The sequence below is a fragment of the Spinacia oleracea genome, chromosome 4 (genome assembly GCF_020520425.1).
Source record: "Spinacia oleracea cultivar Varoflay chromosome 4, BTI_SOV_V1, whole genome shotgun sequence".
Taxonomy (NCBI): Eukaryota; Viridiplantae; Streptophyta; class Magnoliopsida; order Caryophyllales; family Amaranthaceae; genus Spinacia; species Spinacia oleracea.
In genome coordinates, this window is record NC_079490.1 from 42,270,726 (window position 1) to 42,280,858 (window position 10,133).

A 10,133-nucleotide genomic window follows, 5' to 3' on the forward strand; every position below is an offset into this window, starting at 1 on the left:
ATGAAGCTAAATAGGTATTCTAAATCCTTACATGTTTAATATACTTAGTATTAGGTTTCTAAGACTCATTCTCATCTACTTTTGTCAAATTATGCACATTTAAGGCTCACTTGATCGTTAGAGGACATATTTTGACTATAATGGTTGTTTTCGCTCCCAACTCTCGACTAATGAAGCTAAATAGGTATTCTTAACCCTTTACATCTTTCATATACTTAGTATTAGGTTTCTAAGACTCATTGTCATCTACTTTTTCCAAGTTATGCACATTTAAGGCTCGTTTGTTCGTTATATGACATATTTTGACTATAAGGGTTAACTCTCAACTAATGAAGCTAAATAGGTATCCTAAACAATTCAAAACAATTTAAATGTTTAATATACTTAATACTAGGATGATAAGACTCATTCTCATCTACTTTTGTCAAGTTATGCACATTTAAGGCTCGTTTGATCGTTATAGGACATATTTTGACTATAATGGTTATTTTCGCTCCCAACTCTCAACTAATGAAGCTAAATAAGTATCCTAAATAATTTAAATGTTTAATATACTTAATATTAGGATGATAAGACTCATTATCTCTACTTTTGTCAAGTTATGCGCATTTAAGGCTCGTTTGGGATCAAAAGCCGAAGACTTCAAGTCACGCTTTACTGGTGGCCCTGGTCTTCCTACAGAATGTCTGCACAATCATACCCAAGGCTGTTTAATGTTTATACATTACATTACATACAACTTAATCATCAACTAACCCATATTTTCCTACATATAAATACATTATGTTCAAATATATATCAAAACAGATGACTGAGAAGCAAACAAGGGCATGAACTGATACAGAAGTAGAGAAAGATGCTTAGAAAAGGGCAAATTCTGTAATAAACTACCTTATTCCTAGCTGCAAGTTGAGCATGAACTCGAAATTTTTATGCCCCCTGCAGATAGTCTCCTCTTGCTTCTTGATGGTCTTTGGAAGTAGGATAGGTCGAAAGTTTCGTGGCATGGAACTATCCAAACGGTCTCCACTTCTCCGATTTAAACCATTAGCAGAACCATCATGACCAAAATCCCAAGTTCCTGCACAATCATACCCAAGGCTGTTTAATGTTTATACATTACATTACATAAAACTTAATCATCAACTAACCCATATTTTCCTACATATAAATAACATTATGTTCAAATATATATCAAAACAGATGAATGAGAAGCAAATAAGGGCATGAACTGATACAGAAGTAGAGAAAGAAGCTTAGAAAAGGGCAGTTGCCCTTAGACCTTCACAAGTCAATGCAATAGCTTTACCAGGGAAGGGATGGTCAATCAGCATTTAGGAATTGCAAGGAATTGAAAAGCACCAACAACTAGGCAAACAGCCAAACGGCTGCCCCTAGTTTATCAGATCTAACTCATTAAGCCAGCACTAATGCATCGGAAATGCATGCTTAGAACGGTTTAGGTAACACAATTTGCAGATCAACATGATTGATTATTTGTATTTCTTACTACCGCATTGTCATTATTAAAAGGTTTCTGACAAAATGATGTTCTCAGAAAATGTTCATGCCTAAATTTTCTACAAAAGCATTGCTGCATTTAGTGCGAAATTCAAGATGAACAACATAACTAGCAACACTAAGAATTGAGATCAAGGTCAACAACATCATCAACAACAACAAACAAAATCTTCCAACAGTAAGCATCTATCAAGCAACAGTTAAGTTAAGTTCAGTACTTCAGTTTAGTGTCAAAACCCCACATTTGAAACATCAACCAATCAAGTTTATCAATTAAAATTAAAAAGATGAAGATGAAATATGAAAATTTCAAAGTAGCCCTTACAATAGGTTTTGTCTGGATTTGCAGTTCACTTCGTTAGGTGGAAGAGCAAGTTGTTGTTCTTCTTTCAGCTCAGGCAAGAACTCATTTGGGTGGGATAGGTCATATCCCTTCACTTTCTTTTTTCGTCTTATTGCACTCTTTCTCTTCTGGAAAAGAAATAATCAAATCCCAAGTGACCAAATGTGACATTAATAAGTAAAAAAAAAAACCTTGTAAAAAAGAAGTCGAAATATTCAGATGCACGTTGCAAGTTTGTGTATAAGAAATTAACGGAACGAGAATTTACCTTCTGAGTTGTCTTCTTAGCATTTAAGGTTGCAATGGTCTCCCTGATTCTGCACTCATCCCAAAACAAAACAAGAAAATATAAATATTCAATTCAACAATTACAGTAAAATCCAAACCATTAAGTAGAATTTCAGCAAAACAGAAAGCAACAACAGCAAGCAACAGCAGCAAGCAGATCAACCACAACAACTATTAAGCAGATCAAAACTTAGCTAAATAGCAGATCAGAGAACAACCTAAGCAAACCACGTGGGCACACTACCTAGCATGACAGCATATGAAAACCCAAATGTAACCCAAGAACGAATTCAGTCCATGTGGACACACTACCTAGCATAAAACGAATCTAATTCAACCCTAGACTAACCTAGCATGACACGAATTTAATTTCAGGCAACAACATTGTTCCTAAAAGGGGACTAAAAATATCAAAACATATCTTGCATAATGAATATGAGGTTGCAACAGCCTCCGTGTTTCTTCAGAAGACAGCACATCAAGAAGTTTAATTTAAAATTCACCTTGTGAATTATATTCTTAGCACTTGAGGTTGCAACAGCCTCCATGATTTCTGCACTCATTTCAAACCAAACCCAGAAAATATAAATAAACAATTCAACAATTAAAGTAAAACCCACAAAATTAAGTAGAATTTTAGCAAAGTAAAAAAGATGTCTTACTGGAAAACAAAACTCGTGTTTTTCTCAAATTTGCGCTCCTCTTTCTTGGAAGCACCTAAACTATATCAAATTTGCAGACGAAATTAGATATACGAAATTACCTAACCTCAAATTCGAAATTTTTTGAAGGTTTCTTTATGCGAAAAATTAAAATTGATAATTAGGGTTTTATGCTTCAGCGGGAGAGAGGAGAGGAGAGAGCAAGAGAAAAATAATTCGATAATTCATGTAAATTGAAAGGGTAATTGAAAGGAAAACCAGCAAAGAGGGTAATTGAAAGGAAAACCAGCAAAGAGGAGGAGGAAGGGTGAGTGAAAGCATCATTTACCTTAAGTAAGAACGGCGGTGGTGGAGATGAGTTCGAAGGCTAATGACGGTGGATATGAATCTTAAGCTTCACTTTTCCCGGCGAGATTTGATGGTGAACCCGGCGAGATTTGATGGTGAAGAAAATGGAGGTCAGAGTCGGACCTAGTTTGAAGGAAGAAGGAGGAGCTTTTGTCTACCGACGAGAACCCAAAGAAAGAATTAAGCGTGGGTGATATTTTGTCGAGGACATAACACTGCGGCGTTAAACAAAATGACGCCGCTAACTAATTATTAGCATTGATTCGAGGCGTTATAGTTACAACTAACGCCGCCAATGAATCTTTTATCATTTAATTATAGGCGTTTTCAAATTAACGCCGCTAAGTCATAGCAGCAAATTAATATTTTTCTACTAGTGGCCCTTAAGGTACTTAGAATTTTCGGTACTTATAGGCAATTGTCTGACTGAATTTTTGCTCTCAAAAATAACTTTGAATACTTTAATACTCGATGTAAATATGTGACCCTAGGCACCTATTTATAGAGTTATGGAAAAGGATTTGGAATCCTATTAGGATACTAATTTATTTAATTATAATCCTACTAGGACTCTAATTAAATAAACTAAATCTTTTAGGATTAGATTTAATCATATGACAAATCCCGGTAGCCTTAGGATTCGAGTAACACACTTCGAGTGATACGCTAGCACCGCACGCAGGCCTTGCGGCCCACGCACAGCGCCAGCCCACTCGTCGCAGCCCCGCGCGCGCGCCAAAGCCATTGTTGGGCCTGGCCTTGCGCTGGACCGGGCGTGGCTTGGCAGCGTGTTTTTGGGCGCTTGGGCTTGCTGAGCGTAGGCCTGGCTTCGTGCTGGGCCTTCGTCTAGCAAGTCTCGTCCGATGCTAATTCGTACGCGCGCTTCCGATTAAATTCCCGATTCCGGAATTTATTTCGGATACGAACAATATTTAATATTTCCGATTCCGGAATTAATTTCCGTTTCGAACAAATATTTAATATTTCCGTTTCTGGAATTATTTTCCGATTCCGATAATATTTCCGATTCTGACAATATTTCCGTTTCCGGCAATATTTCCGATTCCGGCAATATTTCCATTTCAAATAATATTTTCCGATACGTACCATGTTTCCGTTTCCGGCAACATCTACGACTTGGATAATATTTATATTTCCGATACGATCCATATTTCCGTTTCCGGCAATATCATCGTTTCCGGAGCATTCATTTCTTGCATGTGACGATCTCAGCTCCCATTGAAACCAAGATCCGTCGATTCCGAATATCCATAGATGGAGTATTTAATGCCATTAAATACTTGATCCGTTTACGTACTATTTGTGTGACCCTACGGGTTCAGTCAAGAGTAAGCTGTGGATTTATATCATTAATTCCACTTGAACTGAAGCGGCCTCTAGCTAGGCATTCAGCTCACTTGATCTCACTGAATTATTAACTTGTTAATTAATACTGAACCGCATTTATTAGACTTAACATTGAATGCATACTTGGACCAAGGGCATTATTTCCTTCACCACTGTTTCTACAGGCGGCTGAGCCTTCCTAACCCATACATTGTTCCGGCGACGATCTCCGCGAGAGCTTGCATTTCTTTTAACAACAGCAGGCCCCTTCATGTTAGGCATCTTTTTAGGCCTGAAATTGGAACGGGGAAGAACTTCCTTTCGCTTTCGATCAGGACGATCTTTCACAGTCTTAATACTATAGGTACGAGGTTTGGCAGAATCAGGAACCTCACGAGGTATCAAAAGCTCAGCCGGCTCCCCATTACGAGCCTGGGTCCTCACATCTTTATCATCGGAGCTCATCCACAACTTTTAGTTTTCAGAAAGACCCACAAAACCATTTGTAGCTACGGCCCAACGCGGGAGACCATCATAATACTTAGCCCACGCTAGAACCCGTGTTTGTGAAAAGGCCACTACCTTAGGTGGTACCGTATCAGAAAAGGGGATAGTCTGCCTTAAACCATATTGACGCATGACTCGGTAAGGGAAAATATAAATGGGACGAGATAGCCCCAACAAGGAAACATAAACCGATACATCAGAACCCCCTGTCATAGTAGTCAAACCCCACCATGGTACCACCCACTTAATAGAGAAAATGCCATAAGTAAAAAAGGAGGTCCATTCGGCCTCGTCCTGGCCTTGGTACAAGTATTTTCGGTTACCCAAGGCTATTGGGCGATAATGTTTAGGATCGGCAGGAGCTTCCAAAAGTCTAAGCCGTTCCACGAGCCAAATCTGCAAAAAACGGGCACGATCAAAAAAAATAATAAAAGAAAACGGTTCCTGGTGCGCAGTTTCAACGCCCAGGACCAGGCGCCGAAAATTCCAGCGCCCAGCCCTGGGCGCTGAAACTTGTTGTGTACGCAAAAAAAAACGTGTATACGTGCGCAAGGATAAATCGATTACCTTCATTAATAGAGGGCTCCCCTGAAAATGTTCAGATTTAGTATCCTTCTTCAGCTCATCCGCACTCAGCAAAGTCTCGGCAACAACCAACGGCATGATAGAATAACAACTTTCCATCTGGCTAATCAAGGGGATCAACCTTATGTCACCGAACGCAACATTGTCATTCGACAGCAAATAGTGATTCAACAAGCAAAATACAAGGGCTCGAATATTCAATTTCTGTTCGGTCATATTCTTACTAGGCCTAAAGTGATGTTTTACGAGTTTTGCCAAGTTAACCTCGTCACCTACAACAATTTCAGGAAACATATTATCATCTAGTCCTAGGAAAGCCCCTATGGTTGTTTTACCCTCTTCAATAGTGCCAGGGGTAACAGGAGTAGCATTAGTAGGATAACCAAGGATCGCAGTTAATTCATCTGGCAAAGGACATATTTCGTTGCCCCGAAAGGCAAAAACATGATGATCGGAGTCCCAAAAGCTTAGGGCAGCATGCAGAAACTTATAATCAATATTAATTTGTTGTAAGCCTAAAAGTGCCTCTAAGTGGTATTCTTTTAAAAAAGCCTTTTCTGTGGGAGTAAGGGCCCGTAGCCAACGCCTAACAGTCCGTTGGAGTGAGAAAGTAGGGATCGACATGGCAAAAGCAATGAGTAATTAAAACACAGCCAAAAAGAAGAAAGAAATTGAGAGTGGTGGAAAATAGGGACGTATCTAGCCCCTATATATAGCTGGACGCACCCAGTGACATCCTGATCCCATTCGGAAACGTGTTAGGAAATCCGAAAGTCAAATATCACCAAGAAAAGACTTTCAGCGCCCACGACTGGGCGCCGAAATGTTTAACGCCTAGCCTTGGGCGCTGAAAATGCAGCCCAAGGCCCAGATTTCACAAAACGCGGGACAGGAAAGGACTTAAGACCGTGTTGCCAAACACGAGGCCCTATTGCAAGTAGGATCAAGCCCAAAGCACCTTTAGCTCCCAAATAAGCAAATATAAACATTAAAACTTGGTCGAAACTTAGACTTGTCTCAGAAAATGCTTATGTACACTTTTCAAATCAAAATAAATATCATGGTCATTCTTCGAAACACCAAAATGTGTGTCGTTAAGTCGTTGGTCTCCCAAATAAAAAATGTTTGTCTGTCAAAGGATTAATCCGGGCCAAGCTAAAATCGGATGTCGCCTGAAAACTGAAGTCGCACTCCACGGCTTCGCTAAAGTAGCACACTACTATAAAAGGTCACTCGCACATACGAGCATGACCCCAAACATGATTACAAGATGCGAAAAACGACCGACGAGCCCCAATGTTTGGGGCTCGCGAAAAAATATACTCCAACGAGGAGCGCACGATCAGAATCACATTCTCGGTCTGCGCCATACACCATATCATGTTTGGATATCTCAAAAAAAAAAACAGGTTCGACCTCAGAGAAAGGTCGTCATTGACACTTGTGCATGGTCCTCTGATCAAAGACCAAGTAGTGGCGAAAATCGAGCCATAAAGACTAGCTCAAACCACGAAAGCAGACGGTCGCAAGACAAAGGTCCGTCTGAACACGTTGTCAGCCCACGTTCAGGTTACAACTAAATTCGAGCATCCCTCGAAAGAATTCGCTCTTGCAAGAATGAATAAAAAGAAATTCTCAGAAGAAATCACAAAGAACCAAAGAAATAGGAACTTGCCCATCTTCAGTTGGCAAGATCGCGTCACAAACCGCGCGAGTTCCCAAATCGAAAAAACAAATTCAGGGATGTCCACCCTTAGCGGACAGGGCTCGCCCACCTTCAGCGGGCGGGGTCTGCGTCACTAGCCGCGCAGGTCCTCAGTTTTCCAAAAATGAAGTCTTCAAAAATAAAATGAAACAGGCTCTCCATCTTCAGCTGGCGGGGTCTACGTCACAAGCCGCGTAGGTCCTTATTTTCAAATATTCAAAAACAAGTTTCGTCCACTTTTTCGGACGGGGCGTCCACCCTTAGCGGACAGGTTCGCCATCATTAGCCGGCGGGGTCTACGTCACAAGCCGCGTAGGTCCTTATTTTCAAATATTCCAAAACAAGATTCGTCCACTTTTTCGGACGGGGCGTCCACCCTTAGCGGACAGACTCGCCATCTTTAGCCGGCGGGGTCTACGTCACAAGTCGCGTAGGTCCTTAGTCGCTGCAGCGATAACTTTTTCTGGTTTTCCCTTTTCCAAAAATTAAAAGGATTGGTTTTCCGTTTTTTTCCAAAAAGAGCGATGTGCTGGATTTTCCTTCGTTTTACGTCCCATAAAAACAAGGGGGTTTTCTCGTTTAACTAGCCCCGAAAATGAGAATCTTTAAAAACATTTTTATCTCGTGGTTGGGCTTGGCCAGGCCCAATTACACTTTATAGCTTTGATTTCGAAAACATCTGTAGCCACTCCCAATGACAAAGTGAGGGAGTTTCTACGCACCTTTAGATCCTTCCAATGACAAAGTGAGGAAGTTTCTATACTATCAGTTGACAAATCCCGATGACACGTGAGGGATATGTCGACACTTCAAATGATGACCCTTAAGTCAAATGTTATCACTCGGGGGCTCGTGAGACCCTCGCCAAAACAGGTCACCATGGCTTGTGTGACGCACTCCGTCTAATACTTTGACCATCGTCTTACTCCAAGACTCAGTCAAAGTGGGGGCTAACTGTAGACACCTACTTTTGTCCCCATTCCCGAAAGGGAAGGTTCGATGATGAAAGCGTAAATCTCCACTTGACAACGCATCTCCTATAAAATAACGAATCTCAATTCCCCTTTTCATTTCACCCGAAACCTGCTATTTATGGAAACCTGCTAAAAATAGTAACTACCGTAAAGGGTAGCTTCTAAAAGTGGCAAGTCATAAAAGATAGAAACCTGTAAGAATTAGGTGTTGCACTCCAACATAAATCCTAAATGAGATAGAAAACTGCAAGAATCCTATTCCTAATATGATTCGGAAATAAGAGTTACGTATTAATTAAAATCCTAACGAACCTAGAGTTCGTAACGGGCCCAGACGCATTCCGTCATGAAATTGATACGCACTAAAAGACTCGATTATGTCTCAAACACTACGGATTTCAGGAATCCGAATCTGACTAAGAAAACAGCCCAGACCCTATTTTCAACGCCTGGCTCTGGGCGCCGAAATCTTCGGCGCCCAGGCCTGGGCGCTGAAAATACCTGGGTACGTGTTTTTTCCTAATTCTTTGTGGATTAGAACTCTGCAATTCTATCTTTGCACGAACTCTTCCCTATAAATACAGCCCCAAATTCGACGTGAAAACACAACACATAATTCATATTCTGAGTATTGACTCCAACCCTTAGCCTAAGCCTCTCGCTGCGAAATTGTTCACGCGTTCTGTCGCAATCGATCCATAAATCGAACAGAACGTATCCTGTCCCATATTTTGAGATTCGTTAAATAAAAAGGAGAAATAGCAAAGTCAAAGTGGTTAGTTTTCTGAGAACCGTGACGCACCTCTCAAGGGTGCGTCGTAATGTGTCCCTTTTCGATGATTTAATCGCTTTCCTCGCCCTTTTTATGAACTGTTAAACTAACTAAATCTGATTGTTCTACCACGCCTAACAAATATAATATTTTTGGGAAATTGGATTATCATGCTAGGTCCCTTAATGCAATCTAAATCAGATAATCGCGATCGATCTAGTATTATATGTTGCATATTGCTAAAATCAACTCAGATTAGTTTAATAGTTAATGCATGTCCCTTCAATTATTTATGCTGAGCTAGTAAGGATATCCTGCCTCTGGAGTTATCGACGAGCGAAGTACTCCTCTCGGTAGTTACAGTCCCCCGAACCCTCAATCTCTACCTTGCGGGTGTATGTTGAGAGATCCCCACACCAGGAGTCACAAGGGAACCTACGGCCGTCGTGGTCAAACATAATTGCACTCCCTTTATGTCACGATAACCGGGTTTTGTCAGTTTTTCTCATTGTTGTTAAAAACTGAATCGCGACTCCTATATTACTAATCAATTGGGTGTAAACTCACAGGAAATCCAATTACACTTGATTGAATAAAAAAGAATCGTCACACCCACGAGGGACGAGGTCACGCATTAGCCTCGTTCTTTTTCGACCCCCTCACATCCTCCGAGATATGAAGTGTGCCAGTGGAGGGATGAACTCCCTGCTGAGGAGAGGAATACTGATAAGGCGGCGGCATCGGCATATACGGGTACGACCCAAACATCTGAGTCTGACGCATCCTCTCCATCTCCGCATAGCAAGCCCATGAACCTGCACCCCAAGGCTGAGGGCCACTTCCTCCGAAGTAGTAACCGGAAGAAGGGACAATGGGCCGTGAACCGCTAGCACCTCCAAATGAATGCCTGGTTGGATAAACATGTACAAAAGGGGAAGCTCCTTCGCTCAGCATCAGAATGCCTCTGATGAGCACCAGCACCGGACCCTTGTCCCAACTCCAAGCTCGGTCCCTCCTGTCCCAAGGACGTCTCCGCCTGAGGCTCTATGTCAACGGAATCTCTACGGCCTCGGCGGCGCTC

The 10,133-nt window shown here is 41.2% G+C and overlaps 1 long non-coding RNA gene across 1 annotated transcript; it reads right to left on the reverse strand.

The window, feature by feature from the left end:
- Positions 1-940: 940 nt before the first annotated feature.
- On the reverse strand, positions 941-3,532 carry LOC130459437 (uncharacterized). Its single transcript, XR_008918836.1, has 6 exons — positions 3,143-3,532; positions 2,815-2,874; positions 2,656-2,705; positions 2,133-2,181; positions 1,847-1,992; positions 941-1,081 (listed from the first exon to the last, which is right to left on the reverse strand). It is a non-coding gene; the product is annotated as an uncharacterized lncRNA (long non-coding RNA).
- Between the last annotated feature and the right edge of the window lie 6,601 nt (positions 3,533-10,133).